A 16,426-nucleotide genomic window follows, 5' to 3' on the forward strand; every position below is an offset into this window, starting at 1 on the left:
GCGAACCCAGCAGTAAGAAGTGAGAGAGATCCCCGTATGGAGGAGGCTGGGAGATCCGTCCCCTGGATGTTGCAGAGCCAGAGCAGGTCATGGGGAGGGCAATCCGCTCCCATGCCCTTCCTCACCCACGTATCCCAGTCATGTAGAGCATTGTGAGCTCTGCCCTCAGCTTTCTAAGCAGGTGGCATTTAAAGCAGGTGGAAACTGAGGGAAAGGTTTTTGTGTGTGGATGGCAGGGCTGCGGGGGGGGGGGGGGCAAGTGGGGCAATTTGCCCCAGGCCCTGGGCCCCGCAGGGGCCTCCACGAGAATATAGTATTCTATAGTATTGCAACTTTTTTTTAATAGAAGGGGCCCCTGAAATTGCTTTGCCCCAGCCCCCCTAAATCCTCTGGGCAGCCCTGGTGGATGGTAGGGGGTTAGGGTTAAAACCTGGGTAAGAGCCCTGTTTAACTCTGCAGTGAAGACATTCCCTGCAAGGGGAGACTTCAAAATTACCCGAGCCAAATTAAGAAGTAAACTGCCCAATTACATCCCAACATCCACCCATTATATTTCTAATTACTGGAGGGTGTGGGGGTCTGGGGCCAGATTTTCAAATGTATTTAGGCACCTAATGATGTAAATAAGCTCCTAATGGGATGTTCAAAAATGCCTAAGCAGGTTACGTGCCTGACTCACTTTGCAATCTGTCTGCAATGTTTGGGACCAAGATACCTTTGAAAATCTAGCCCCTAGAATCTTAATCCCCTCAAATCAAGTCAGAGGAGACTCAATAAATCACCCCCTTCAGGAGTGACTCAGGTCATTCTGAGAACAAGATGGCAGTAGCATGTTGATTTTACACATGTAAACAGATGATTAGTTAATATTTATAAAACACCTTGAAGATGAAAAGATCTAGATGGCACCAAGATACACTATAAATGCAAGGCAAATGTGTCACATGTAATGAAGATTAATTTGCAAAACATGGATTCTTCAACTACATTCTATTGTCTTGTAGATCGTTTAAGGACACCATCTAGGACTTTGTAACATGCTGGTATTGGAGTATATAGGGCACATTTTTCTAATGTAGGCATCTAAATTGTGCCCACAAAATGTCCACAGATTCAAATAGTTAAAATAATGGATACAAATTACATGCTTGTTTTTGAAGACTTAGTACAGACTATTTGGCTATGGCAAAGAACTTGTATTTGTGGAGTAGTGTCTGGTTGTGGGTAGGTACACAGAGGCCCAGAATCCTACTTGTTTATTTCTAAACTTGATAGTTCTGAGAAAGCATAAAAATAAAGAATATTAATATCTCCTTACATGTAATCTGGTTAGCGCTTTGTTAAAAGCACATGCCAGCAGGGCATTCAGCTGGGACACTGGGTTAGCCATCTTCTGTCAAACAGACCTCAACTACTGCTTGAGTGAACAGAAGGCCTGGGCAGACTGCCACAGAGCAGCAGCCAACTTTTTAAAGGAACTTGGATTAAAATTGATGGAGTCAGGCTTTTTAGCTAAAGTGGCTGTAATACTCAAGTCCTGACTTAATGCACTGCCATAATTTATGTTATTAATTCCATTATAATATGCTGGTGAGTTTGTGGTAAAGGTGCCCTTTATCTGATTACATGGTTCATTTGACAAGATGATAAAATGTGTACAAATAATATCTGTGGAGCTAACAGATTCCAAATATACCCTGTTCCTCAGATGGTTTTATGTCTCTTGGCTTTCTGCCCTTGCATTTGTATTTATTTGTCTTTGTGTTTATCTTAGTCTTGGCCTCTGTGGCCTCAGTAAATATCCCTGTGGCCTTTCTTCCACTTTTCATTAATGAAAGGCATGGAATTTAGGCTGGTCTAAATACGTCATTATTTGCTGGCTGGCTGATCAGCTGCCCATCTGTAGTAATAAATAAGATCACACTGAGGTGAACAGTTGTCCAACTTTCCTTCTCCCCAAAGCTGATATTTATGCTGCAGCCCTGAATGACAATCACACCAGCAGTCCTTGAAAGTTAACTAGGGCTTCAGAAGAATGACCGAGGCGGGAAGAACACTTTTAACCCTTAGCTTGCTGGGTGTGTTTTTTTTCCTGACTTCCAGCCAAACGAAGGTTCAGGAAACAGTTATATAGCAAATCATCATCATCATCAATCATCATCATCATCATCATCATTATTATGAGTGAAAGTAGAAGAGGTTTGGGGGCTCTTATGTATTTATTCCTTTGTCTTACTCTACCTTTTCACCTCTGTATTTAAGGCTCAAACGTGGGCCTCGCAGGGGAGGAGACCCTTTCATCCACTGAATGGGCTATTTGCATTAACATGTGTTGTAGGGGAAAACAGCTGCTACTCCCCCTCCCATGCAGTTGGCCAAGGAGTGGATGAGCAAGAGCAGGGAGCGGACAGAGCCTTAGCTCTACTCCCTTCACTGCTCCAGGCAGCACAGCTAGGCTGCAGTGGAGGGGGAAGGAAGCTATGCTAGGAAAGGGCTTGTGGAGTGTTACTTCCCCCCCCACCCCTTTGAGCAAGGGTGATTAGGAAGCAGAGTGTGACTAAGGGCTGGTGCACACTAAGCCCCCAGTTCGAACTAAGATACGCAACTTCAGCTACGTGAATAACGTAGCTGAAGTCGAAGTATCTTAGTTCGAACTTAAAGGTACTTACCACAGGTCCACACGCGGCAGGCAGGCTCCCCCGTCGACTCCGCCTACTCCTCTCGCGGAGCAGGATTACCGGCGTCAATGGCGAGCACTTCCGGGATCGATTTATCGCGTCTAGACAAGACGCGATAAATCGATCCCAGAAGCTCGATTGCTTGCTGCGGAACCAGCGGGTAAGTATAGACGAACCCTAAGAGTAACACTCTGGTTCCTACTCTGCTTCTGGTAGTACTAGGCAATTATGCGGTGCCCCTTATTCAGGCTGGATTGCAAGGTGCAAAATACTCTTTTCTTCTGTTCCACTGACCTCGACTTGTTTATTAAATTAGTGGGTATACTTAATATAATGACCTAAGTGGTGCTTTTAGTAGTTTCTGTGCTTTTTTTTTTATACTTACCTAGGCAGGTCGTGTTCAGGTAAGATTCTTGTTACACTAACATTTTCATTTGACTGTTTAGAATTCACTAACAGGTTCCTTCTGTGGTGTGACTGTTATTGTCAGTGTCAGTTCAAGACTGGAAAAATAAATTCAGTCATTACTTTTGAGAGATTTATCAAATGCACTATTGATTAGATGACCTAATTTTTAAAGACTATCTAGTACACTGGAATTTACTCTAAAGACAATTTAGTGGAGAAGTTTAGGCCCTGATATAGCTACCTGTTTTAAGTCCAATTGAAGTCAGTGATCACTAAATTTAACCACATGTATAAGTGCTTTGCTGGATTGGGGCCTTGATGATCAGGTTGTCCAAAAGACCATATATAGAAAGACCTTGGATAGTTTTTAACCTGGCCATAAATCTGGACCATCAGACTACCACATTTGAAGAATGACTGAAATTCATTGCTTTATGGATTTCAGTGTTTTTCTTCACATCTTGAAACTGTTCTATTGTTGTAGTTTTTTTTTAAAAAAAAACTAATGATCCTATAGTGCTTACTGAAATCCTGACTCAAATCATGATCATCTACCATTGTAAAATTATAGTAGTAATAATAATAATGGCTTATATTTATTTATTCATTGTTGTTGTAGCCATGTTGGTCCTAGGATATTAGACAGACAGGGTGGGTGTGGTAATATCTTTTATTGGACCAGCTTCTGTTGGTGAGAGACAAGTTTTCCTGCTTACACACAGTCTCTCTCTCACCAACAGAAGCTGGTCCAATAAAAGATATTACTACACCTACCTTGTCTCTCTTGTTTCAGAAGGATAACTTGTATGCAGTTGAAAAGTGCTATGCACACTCTGGCATGCTATAAATAATTACATCCAAAAAACTATACAGAAAGATTGTTAATGTTGCAAAGTTAAACACTCAAAATTTAAGAAATGCCAAAATTAAGGTTGCCTGTGCAACCTTAATTTGTCCCCCGGGTGCATATGTATTATGATGCAGTCTTTAGTTACGTCATCCCATACTATATTTTCCCCACAGACCCCCTTGCCTCTGTCAGTGCACAGGACAGACAGTGCTCACTGAACGAGCAGCTATTCAATATTTTGTTTTCTCCTCATTGTTCATAGATGTTATTTACTGCATGCTATTCAAACCCTGCTTTGAATACAGAATTATTAATTTCCTCCTGACTTTTCTGTGGTGCTCATCCCTGTAGTATCTGAGTGCTTCACAAACATTCATGTATTTAGTTTCACAATATCCCTGTGTGTGTGTGTGTGTGGGGGTGTATTATTACCCTCATTGTACTGATAGGAACTGAGTCACAGAAAGATTAAGGTCAAAAGTGGCCACTAATTTTGGATGCCAGATTCAAAACACCTAATATTTCAGAGTATTTAGTTTTATATAGCACTTTATATGTTCAAAGCAGAGCCCTGATTGACTTCAGGTGCAGCTGCTGAGCACTCAGCACTTTTTCAAATTATACTCCAGGATCTGAAATTGGTCACCCAGAATATGAGGAGCACACAATTTGGGTTGAATCCTACAAAGGCACTTAGGCATTGCAATGCTGAACATCACGGTGCCTAATTTTTTGGTGCCTGGAAAATCATGACAACAACACTGCTGCAACCCACAAAGCTGAGTTAGGTCCCTGTACAGAGAATGGGGACAGATAGGCACTTAAGAATGTGACCCACAAAAATCTGCAAACTAGGCAGGTAGCTGCTTAACCCAGCCAATGTGCTAACTGTCTGTCTCCACACAGACAGGCTGGAGGAGAGGTGTCCCCTGCCTTCTAACTTTTAGCTCTGCAGTTAGTGCACTCACCTAAGATGTGGGAGACCAAGGTTCAATTCCCCCTCCCTGGCAAAGCGGGAGAAAGGATTTGAACAGGGCTTGCCCACTTCTCAGGAGACTGCTCAAGCTACTGAGCCACGGGAACTCCTGCTGAAGCTGTTTCCCTGTGGATAAATAATGAGAGAGTGATTGGGCCAGAGAGAATGACCTAATGACTGATAAGGGCACCCACCTGGGGGGCAGAAGACCCTTGGTCAAGTCCCCCTGCTCGGATCAGTCTTTCATTATTTGTGTGTGCAGATCAGACCAGTTGGGCAAAGTAGGCAGCCAATTACCTGTCTGTCTTTGTTTTCTCGCCTAGCCTGTCCCAGTCCTCCCCACCCGATGCTCATCTTCTCAGCCCCAGTTTCCTTGCCACGCCTGTCCTAATCTTGCCCCCTTCAGGCTCCTTAACCCAACCTATTCCCTCTGCTGCCTTCCCCCTTCAGGTCCAGCTCTTGTTCCTATTTGAGTCAGGCTGCTTCCTCCTCCACTGCCTGGGCACCAGTAGGTAGAGCACTGAGAGCACAGGAGAGAGAGTCTCCCTGCTCTCACTTCCAGTGCCTCTTGGTACAGCAGCCCAAAGCAGTAATCACAGGGAGAATCCTGCTCAGCTGTCCTGCCCTGGGCTGGTGCATGCTCAGTGCAGATTAAATCTTTGGATAATTTAGCTGCCAAACTGCAACAAGTCCTTACTGAGTCCGTGGCTGCTGCAATTTTTCAACTTGGTCAAATTTGGGAAGCTTCTCACTGGAACAGCAAAAGGCGCTTCCTTGATGCCAAATTTCAAGTCCCTATTCCAAAGCATGAAGGCACAAGAGCTTCTCAGTGAAACAGCTGTAAGAATACTTTTAACATGGGCAAAACAACATTTTTTTCTAACTTTTCTCTTGAAAATGGCTGAACTGTATTTGCTGAAACCAAAAAAAATTAAATCAGCCTGAGGCAGTCACCTGTCACAGAAAAGTTTAGTCAATGTTGACCTGAATTTGATGGGTGAATTTTTATGGCTCGCCACTGATCGCATCCGACCAGAAGATTTATAGGTTCTTATCCAATTCAGACTACAGAGTTTAAGAACTCAGAGAGTTCTATATTGGGAGAGGATTCTCAGGGTGCTTGGCAAGAACGCATACACTGAGGACAATACCAAATTGATAACATATTTATTGTCATTAACATAAAAACAAGGAATGCAATGAAACTTATAACTGCAAAACAGTAAAAGGATTCAAAACTCCTGCTGGTAACATTTCTATTATAAGTACCTTAACCTAACATACTCACACCCTTCCTTGGGAGCCCGGTAATAGGAGATGAAGGACTAGCCTCACTCCTGGCATGCCCGATTACACGATGGTGCTGGCTTCCCCGATGGTTAGGAATGTTGAGTAGTTATACTATACTGCATAAACTGAGCTGATAGCGTGATAGAAGATAGTCTCTAGAGTAAAGTACTCCAAGAAACCGAAGCTTCAGGAGTTAGAGTATAGAGCTTAGAACTGGAATTTAGAGGAGCGAGAGCCTATCCCTAAAACTATCCTAAAAGACTAACTAACCAACCCTTACAAGGTATTTTATAGGATCCTGATCTATGTAATCCAGGCCCAACCTACTATACCCAAATCTTGTTTCTGTACCCTAAGAAATTTATGGGTACCCTTCTCCTATAGGTTAGTGGAATATGACACTTACTTTCTAAATATATTAATAAGAATTATCTCACTCCAAAACTGCCAACCTAGGCTCTCTTGATGACCTAGAGTTGTGGTGTACCCTACAGTTACCAACCGGTTGTAGGAGCCGGATAAACCTGTGATGTGATGTGGATAGTTCCTCCCTTTAGTTCCCCAAAGTTCAGGGACCATTCTTAACGGTGCCAAAGGTTGCCAGCTTTTATGCTAACATATGTATAACTGATTATACTTTTTGCTATATAGCAGATCTTACCGGATCTTACAAGCCGGTAGACTTCTTGCATTTCAGCAAAAATTATTATTAGGAAATACATGTCTCAACACATCCTAAATTCCAAGGAATTAATACTGATAAAATATAAGAATAAAATGGATTAATATTAGAAAAAGAAACATTAATTAATACTGCTGGCTGAATTAGTAGGATATAATAGCTAGCAAAATAATCCTATGGGCTACACCAAGTTATAAGTAACTGAAAATGGAGATATCAGGCAAGTTTGACTATAAGCATCATTATCAGCTCCACCTACAATAATCCAAAAACACTTTAGACTCTGATTTGCAACTATATGGATCACTTCAATCACCATTGAAATGCAACTACCTCAGGGATGGGATAGCTTAGGACAGGAAGCATAATTTGTCCAATTGAATCTCCAGGAAAGGTTTAGGAATAGAGCTGAGTGGGAATTTTGCATCAGAACAGTATTCCAATGGAAAATGCCCTTTTCACAAAATCAGAAAGTTCCATTGGAAAATTTCTATGTTCTGTCAGGAAAATCAAAGTGACGGCTCCCCGGCTGCTCACCAGGAAGGATCTTATCAATTTCACATTTTGTCTGCGTGGCGAAAGCAAAACTGAAAAGAGTCTTCCAGGCAGACAGCTGCTGCCTGGCTGGGGGGGAATGTGGGTCAGGCTGAGTGCCCTGGTTGGCTGCCTGCCCTGCACCCTGGCACTCCAGTAGCAGCGGTGGGAAGGGGAAATACAGAGAGCCTTGGCACTCAATCTACAGCTGCTGGCCTGGATGGCTCTTGTCAACTTCATTTTCCTCCTGCAGGCAGAAAATGAAAATGACAAGAGCCTTCCAGGTGGACAGCTGGCAAGCTGAAAAAAATCGGTTTTGGTTCTCTTGAAGTGCAAGTTTTCTGGAAATCCCATCTCACGGAGAGTTTTATTTTTAAAAACACATTTTGTCCTGACTCAGGGTGTTTTTTATTTATTTTTGTTAAATGAGAGTTTTCATGGGAAGGGGCTTCCATTTTCCAGCCAGCTCTGCTTAGGAAGCAGGGTCGGCTCTAGGCATCAGCAAACCAAGCACGTGCTTCGGGGGGCACATTTTCAAGGGTGGCATTCTGGCCGTCTTTTTTTTTTTTTTCCCCCTTCGGGCAGCAAAAGCCAAGAGCCAGCCCTGGCAGCAGCAGCGCGTTGTGCGCTGGGGGCGCCCTGGGGCCGCTGCGGTTCGCACCACGGGGGAGCAGCGCCGCACCTTGTGGATGGGCCGGGCAGGCTCCTAGCGGGGGACACTTGGGCTGGGGGCCGCCCCTCGCGGCACACGGAGCCGCCTGCAGATGCTGCAGGGCGGCCGCCCCCCCAGGGCCACAGCTGGGGCTGGGCGAAGTGGCCCGAGCCACCCAGGGACTGCGGCAGGGCGGCCAGAAGCAGCAGCAGGGCCATAGAGGGCGGGGTGCTGTCGTGCAGGGCCTGCGTCCCGCTCTCCGGGGCTCCGCTGCCTCTGGGGCTACCCTGCCCCGGCTCCTCATCCCCCTGCCAGGGCAGTCACCCGGCTCTGCCCTCTCGGGTCCCGGCCGGTCCTGGAGGCAGAAGCCCTGGATGGAGGGACCCTGGGCTGAGGTGCGGCCCGGGAGCCCCACTGCTTACCCCGACCTGCCAGCGCCGGACCGGCTGGAGGTGAGGGGGGGAGTGGGTGGATTCAGCACTGGTGAGGGAGAGCCCAGCGCTGGGGCGGCACGGGGTGTGGGTGGGGTGGGGGTGAGAGCCCAGGGGTGGGGTTGGGGGGCAGCCAAAAATTTTTTTGCTTGGGGCGGCAAAAAACCTAGAGCCGGCCCTATTAGGAAGGCAGAAAGTAATTACCCACTTTGGAATTTGGCAAGGCCATCAAGGCAATGCCCCTTGTGGTTGGTTTGTTCTGATTACTGCAAGTGACCAGGGCCTTTGTTTTGTATGCAGATAGCACCTCTGGCAGCAGTGGTTTCTAGCACCAAGTTGGGGTGCTGATTCTGTACCAACTCAAAGGATAGAATGCTGTGGGGTCCCTTGTGGAGCGGATAAAGCACACGACCAATGTGGTTGCAAGCTGACTCCAACTCTGTTTATTACAAGCTTTCTTTTATAGTCCTTCTTAACATTACATAACACAATTAGGCTATAATTACACATCTACCGATTGGACAAGAAGGAGAATCATGTGTTTATCACATGTATAGCCCCACACCGATTGGTTCAATTGTTCCTTACATAAGGCCTCATCTTATATAACCACCAGGGGGCCTTACATAAGGCCATGATTTATTGCCAGGCAAGTGTCCGATCGTGACCCCTACCCTCTCATGGAACTTTACATCCCCACAGAATGCCTCTTAATTCAGGAAGTTATGTTGGCAGTTTATCTGGAAGTCTCATCCATCTATGGAGCAGGCCCAGCCACGCTGAGGTGTTAAGGATGCCTTATAACTGTTACTTATCAATTAAAATTAAGCAGTTATGAACTTTATGAGGGAACTGACTTATAGGTCATGTGTCTCCTTGAAATACAGCTCTCATACAATGTGAGTGCAGCATACCTGCAATGTAGGAATGTTATGGCAGCCCAAAAGAAGTTGCTGCTGATCTGGCACCACATGAGCAAGTGTAAATTGCTATAGTAAATCCATTGACTTCAATAGAGCTACATGAGTTTACACTAGCTGAGGACATGATTCATGGTCAATGTTTATATTTAACATCTGTTAAAGAATATAGTGGTGCATAACACACTGTTTTCCTTTAAAGACTTGTTTTAACAACAAGAGAATGCACCTTCTAATTTCTTTGTAGAAAATTGTTTTCGAATTCATTTTGACTTACTGATTAATACCATGATATATTGAACATTCTTTCTGGCATTTTTCTGTAGGTGTTTCCAATATAGCAAACAAAATCTGTGATTATAAAAAAAAAAAAAAATCACATCCAAGTCTCACAAATTAAAATCTGGGCACTCTCCTGTGTAAAATTAGTGAGATTTGGCCCCTGTGCCTATAGACAGACCATGCAAAGATAGATTTTTCCAGTATGCCATTACAGTTTGTTACAGTAAGCACATATGGTCTGATTTTTTTCCAAGAACCTACATTGACTTCAGTGTTTAGTTGTACATGGCCTGATTTTCAAAGGCACTGAACAACAGTGGTTATGTTAACATTGCCTAGGGAGTTTGAGTTGGGACTTGATACAATGTCTTTGGACATATCTTGTGCAAACTAATTGTCATTGTAACATGAATCATAACTTCCATTGCCAATGTACCATGAAAAATATGACTGAATGTCTCCTAATCAAGGTAGAAATGTATAAATATCTCATTTCATTGATGGTGATTTGGTGAAGCTGCAAGTACCATGCAATGGCAATGGGAATGTCTGAGCATTGTTTTTCCCTGCAAGCTCTTTTTAAAGAACATTATCTTTCCAGAAGTGTTGTTATGAAGTCAGTACTTCCATATTTGCATTATTTCTGGCTAATAAATACATCAGTGTGAATGAATCATGTTCAGAATTCTAAAAGCAAAACATATATTAACATGTATATCATTATTATACAAAGGAAATAAATATATCAAAAACCTGTAACCTAAGTGCAAAGGGAGCATTCATAGCAGAATGATGACCTTAAATGAATTTGCATTGGTTTCCATCTGAGCTAGTCTTTATATTCTAATAATTTTAAGTTTTTTCTTCTTAATTAAGACCTTTGTGTGCAGTGCAAATGAAACAGATTAACCTAATTAAAGTAGCTCAATAAAACCACTGAAATTATTTTGAAAGACTATTTCATTGCAGGGTCAGTTTTCAAAAGGAGCCTTGGAGATATGTACACAAAACCTGCTATTTATCACTAGGCGTGCCGCCAGCTTTTCTACCGCACTAGGCGGCGAAAGGTCCCGCCCCAAAATGCCGCCCCCCACAGAGGTGGCGGAAGGTCCCGCTGCCGAAATACCACCGCGGTCACCGCCCCCCAAATTGTAGCACCCTAGGTGACCGCCTAGGTCACCTAATGGGTTGCGCCGGCCCTGTTTATCACGATGGATTTTGTGTATGTACCCTCCTATGTCCAATGTTGAAATGATACCCCCATGCTAAGAAAACAAGCTAAAGTCACTGTATCTCCACTGAGAGAGAGTACAAACTCCCATTAACGTTCATGGGATTTACATGTTTAAATCCCCCAGATAGCAGTGGGAAAAGATTCCATTGTTAAAGACAAAAGCTCTGAAAGAGGCTTATTATTCAGTCCGAGGTGTTTCTGGGAAGAAAAGAAATTACGTTTATGATTAATCCTTCGGTGAGGCCTGCCAGAGAATTTCTGTGGGAGTCTCAATCATGTCAAAATTGAATTGTATGTTAATGCTAGGAGTTTGTTTAGGTGGTGAAAAATAATTTTAAAAGTATAGATATCCTTTATATCATGTATGTAATGCCAATACTGTATTAAGTAGTGATGGGCACACTGCCCAAAGATATAGTGGCTGTCCCCAGGGCCGGCTCCAGCATTTCTGCCGCCCCAAGCAAAAAAAAAAAAACAGCGGGAGGTCCTTCACTCCTAGAGGGAGTGAGGGACCTGCCGTCCCCGAATTGCTGCAGGTGCCGCCCCTCTCCCTTGGCCGCCCCAAGCACCTGCTTGTTAAGCTGGTGCCTGGAGCCGGCCCTGGCTGTCCCTTCCAGTACCCCACAACAATTCACTTTCCCCAAACTACCTTCACACTCTCTCTCTCTAATCACAGTGAGTTGACACCAATGGGTAGCAGCCTGAGTCTGAAAAGGGGGAGATGATGGCAAAGTGTCATTGCATCAGTCATTCTAAGGATACCTCTGCCTTCCCACTCCTGATGCTACTGTCTTCTCATGACCCTAGTGGGTCTGATTCTGTCAGATTTTCCGCACTCTGACTTCTGCTTCCTTTCCCAGGTTCTCACTTGCTCCTGTCCCCTCTTATCCTTCCCACTCCACTGCTAAATTTGCTAGCATCACTTAAAGACACAGGAAAACAAATATTTAATTACAGAAATAAAATGACATAGAAGCCAATCTGCTTGAGTATTTCTGTGCCAGCATGGGATTTTACAGAGGACATGATTCCCAACCATCCCAAAATTCACAGTACCATTCTAACTTCTACATGCCTACCCCTGCCCTGTGGGCTCCCTTGTTGCTCCCACTTGTGGGGTTTGGACTGGCTCTGGAGAGTCAGCAGGAGCTCTGAAGTTGACAGAGAAGTTCGTTTTATTTTCATATCTTCATGAGCCTACTTCCCCAGCATAACTTGAACATTTATTACCTAAACAAATTCCACATATTGAGACACAAACATCACAAGAAGCTATGCTGATAAGATGGCAAGTTGGCCGGGATTGTAAGACTGGGATATTTTAAATCACAATCAAATTCTACCCAATTGTTATTTACAGAACTTCTTTGATAAATGTCAGTTCATTCCAGAGTTTGATAGTTAACTTGCTAAGCTGTAGCATTTACCCATAAGCATTTCTGGCAGATAGTATGAATAGCCATTTATAACTGGTTCTCTCAAGGGTGAAACCTATTTTGGTATTTTTGCCACTGACTTCCTGTGGTTCTCCCAAAATCCACTGGATTCTGGGATGGAACCACATCTCATTTCCCAGTAAATAAATCTCCCTCTTTTCCCCTCTCTCCCCCCCGCCCCACACTCTCCCAGCCCTTCTAGTGAGGGGACATTCTGGGCCAATGTGTAAAAGTTGATACTTAGTCAATATGCTAAGGTAAGAGGTATATTGATGGAGGCTGTATGGAAGGCACACTGTAAAAAAACTTAAATTAGCTCCAGTGTATCTGAACACTAAAGTTTATACTAAGTTGTTTTTTTTCTGGAAAAAGAAAGAGCACATATTGATTTCTATACCGTCACTCAAGTATTTTTCTATGATATATAGGAGCTAAAAATAGATTGGTGGGAATGTACATCTTGCAGAGTATTGTGGTTATCTGATATTAAACAATGACAATCTTTTTTAATTCAGACTCCTTCCTATTGGTCATGGCAGTCAAAATCTACAGCTTTCTCACCTGAGTGAGATTGCTAGATGTTACTACTTCACAGACGGGGAAATAGAGACAGAGGCCTTGTCTAATCAGGGATTTTTTTGAACTGGCAATTCACATTCTGTGCAGCTCCACCAGTTGTAGCACCAGTGGAAGACAAGGCTCAGGCATTAGCATCAGACAAAGTGGAACTTTTGGAGAATTCTAGGTCTAAAAAATCCTAGTGTAGCTACATCAATAGACAGTCCATGCTAACTGCCTGTAGCAAACCAACCTTCTCTACGTTGGAAATTTTCAGTCATGTGTGACTAGTCACCAGTATAAGCTGCACCACTGAAAGCACCTAGAGTACACAGTAAACCACAACTTACCCTGGTACAATTGACCTCTTCTGCAAGTCAGTGCAAATCTTGTTTTATAGCAGCTACATTGAGGGTTTGCACCAATGGAGCTCCACCAGTGGCTGAAATTGAGGCAAATACCCAATATAAATAAATAGGCAACTTGTGGGAGGGTCACGAAGGGTCAAGTGCCCCTCCCCCACCCCCAGCAGCCAGCCTGGGCAGGAAGAGGAAGGGGCGGGGGCCAGAGCCACAAATGAAGGGCTGGGGCCAGAACCTCTTCCAGCCACACTTCCTGGGACGCTGCCCGGTGCGGTGCAGTGCAGCGGCTGACAGGGAGAGCGCCTGGCTGCGGCAGCAGCAGACTGCGCCCCTGCCCAAGCTCAGCTTCTGGGGCCAGCGGCCAGTGAGCCGGAACCCCCACGAAGGCCAGATTAACTCTCCTGTGGGCCCGGGGGTATTAGATTTTGTGGGGTCCCTGTATACAAGTTGTGATGTTTCACTCCATATAATTTTATGAAAATGTGCTAATGAATGTGAATATAATGTAACTGGAATATGCTTCATGCAAAAGGTCTCTTGTAAGGTATCATTACAAAACTTATAATCTACCGAGTGTGGTCATCCTATTTGTATAAATGTATCGTTCTTGAATCTGAAATCAGAAATATGAAATATAACTCTGAGGTCCTATTGTAATTATGCAAAGTGTGGGCCATTAATGGAGGTTTGGAATCTTGATGGCTCCCATCAACTAGGACAATTGGTTGTAAATGGCTCTGTTTACTTGCAAGCCTTCCTGTGAGTCAGGCCAGGAAGAATGAAGGCTTGGGGTCTCACAGGACATGTGACCATGTCATCTGGTACTGGAATCCATCTTGAACCTGGCGTTTTTCCATTTAGAAGGAGGGGTGGGGACCCAGAGAGACAAAAGATTCCTGCCTTGTTCCAAAGCTATATAAGGGGGTGGAACAGAACAAGGGAGGTTCCAGTTATGAGAAATCCCCTAGTTCCCACCTGAGCTGGAGCTAACAAGAACTGTACCAGGGCCCAGACTAGGAAGCAGTCCAGTCTGTGAAATAAGTTTATTGGAACGTCTCTGAGGGTTAGATATTACCTGTAATCAGTTTCTTAATGTAGTAGTCTTAGACTTGCATGTTTTGTTTTATTTTGCTTGGTAACTTACTTTGTTCTGTCTGTTATGTACAGTTGAATTTTGTGTGTTTTTGAGAATGTGGTTGGACTGGATTATGTGCAGGGAGGTGAGTTGGAGAGGGGATGGATTGGTAAAAGAAGGAGGATGAAAATCTAAGATTTTAAGAGCACTTAAATCCTGCTTTTTATACTTAATAAAATGACTTTTGCTTATTAATTAACCCAGAGTAAGTAATTAATGACTTAAATGACTGCTTCTTGGAGCAGCTAATCCTGGAACCCACAAGAGGAGAGGCAATTTTTGATTTTGTCCTAAGTGTAGCACAGAATCAGGTCCAAGAGGTGAATATAGCTGGACCGCTTGGTAATAGTGACCACAATATAATTAACAACCCTGTGGCGGGGAAAACTCCACAGCGGCCCAACACTGTAGAATTTAATTTCAGAAAGGGGAACTACACAAAAATGAGGAGGTTAGTGAAACAGAAATTAAAAGGTACAGTACCAAAAGTAAAATCTCTGCAAGCTGCGTGGAAACTTTTTAAAGACACCATAATAGAGGCTCAACTTAAATGTATACCCCAGTTTAAAAAACATAGTAAGAGAACCAAAAAAGAGCCACCATGGTTAAACAACAAAGTAAAAGAAGCGTGAGAGGCAAAAAGGCATCCTTTAAAAAGTGGAAATTAAATCCCAATGAGGAAAATAGAAAAGAGCATAAACTCTGGCAAATGAAGTGTAAAAATCTAATTAGCAAGACCAAAAAAGAATGTGAACAGCTAGCCAAAGACTTCAAAAGTAATAGCAAAACTTGTTTAAAATACATCAGAAGCAGAAAGCCTGCTAAACAACCAGTGGGGCCACTGGACGATTGAGATGCTAAGGGAGCACTCAAAGACGATAAGGCTATTGCGGAGAAACTAAATGAATGCTTTGCATTAGTCTTCACTGTTGAGGATGTGAGGGAGATTCCCAAACCTAAGCCATTCTTTTTGGGTGACAGATCTGTCCCAAATTGAGGTGTCATTAGAGGAGGTTTTGGAACAAATTGATAAACTAAACAGTAATAAGTCTCCTGGACCTGATGGTTTTCACCCAAGAGTTCTGAAGGAACTCAGATGTGAAATTGCAGGACTACTAACTGTCATCTGTAACCTATCATTTAAATCGGCTTCTGTACCAAATGACTGGAGGATAGCTAATGTGATGCCAATTTTAAAAAAGGGCTCCAGAGGTGACCCTGGCAACTACAGGCCAATAAGCCTCACTTCAGTACCAGGCAAATTGGTTGAAACTATTGTAAAGAACAAAATTGTCAGACACATAGATGCACATAATTTGTTGGGAAATAGTCAACATGTTTTTTGTAAAGGGAAGTCATGCCTCACCAATCTACTAGAATTCTTTGAGGGGGTCAACAAGCATGTGGACAACAGCGATCCAGTCAATATAGTGTATTTAGATTTTCAGAAAGCCTTTGACAAGGTCCTTCACCAAAGGCTCTTAAGCAAAATAAGCAGTCATGGGATAAGAGGGAAGGTTCTCTCATGGATTGGTAACTGGTTAAAAGATAGGAAACAAAGGGTAAGAATAAATGGTCAGTTTTCAGAATAGAGAGAGGTAAATAGTGGTGTCCCCCAGGGATCTGTATGGGGCGCAGTCCTATTTAACATATTCATAAACAATCTGGAAAAGGGGTAAACAGTGAGGTGGCAAAATTTGCAGATTATACAAAACTACTAAAGATAGTTACGTCCCAGGCAGACTGCGAAGAGTTATAAAAGGATCTCACAAGACTGGGTGACTGGGCAACAAAATGGAGATGAAATGTAATGTTGATAAATGCGAAGTAATGCACATTGAAAAACATAATCCTAACTATACATATACAATGATGGGGTCTAAATTAGCTGTTACCACTCAAGAAAGAGATCTTGGAGTCATTGTGGATAGTTCTCTGAAAACATCTACTCAATGTGCAATGGCAGTCAAAAAAACCTAACAGAATGTTGGGAATCCT

The 16,426-nt window shown here is 43.3% G+C and overlaps 1 protein-coding gene across 2 annotated transcripts in view; it reads left to right on the forward strand.

Moving 5' to 3' along the window:
* Positions 1–16,426, forward strand: part of STARD13 (StAR related lipid transfer domain containing 13) — a 507,124-nt gene that overhangs the window by 298,116 nt on the left and 192,582 nt on the right. The window lies entirely within an intron of this gene.

Source organism: Emys orbicularis, chromosome 1 (genome assembly GCF_028017835.1).
Source record: "Emys orbicularis isolate rEmyOrb1 chromosome 1, rEmyOrb1.hap1, whole genome shotgun sequence".
NCBI lineage: Eukaryota > Metazoa > Chordata > Testudines > Emydidae > Emys > Emys orbicularis.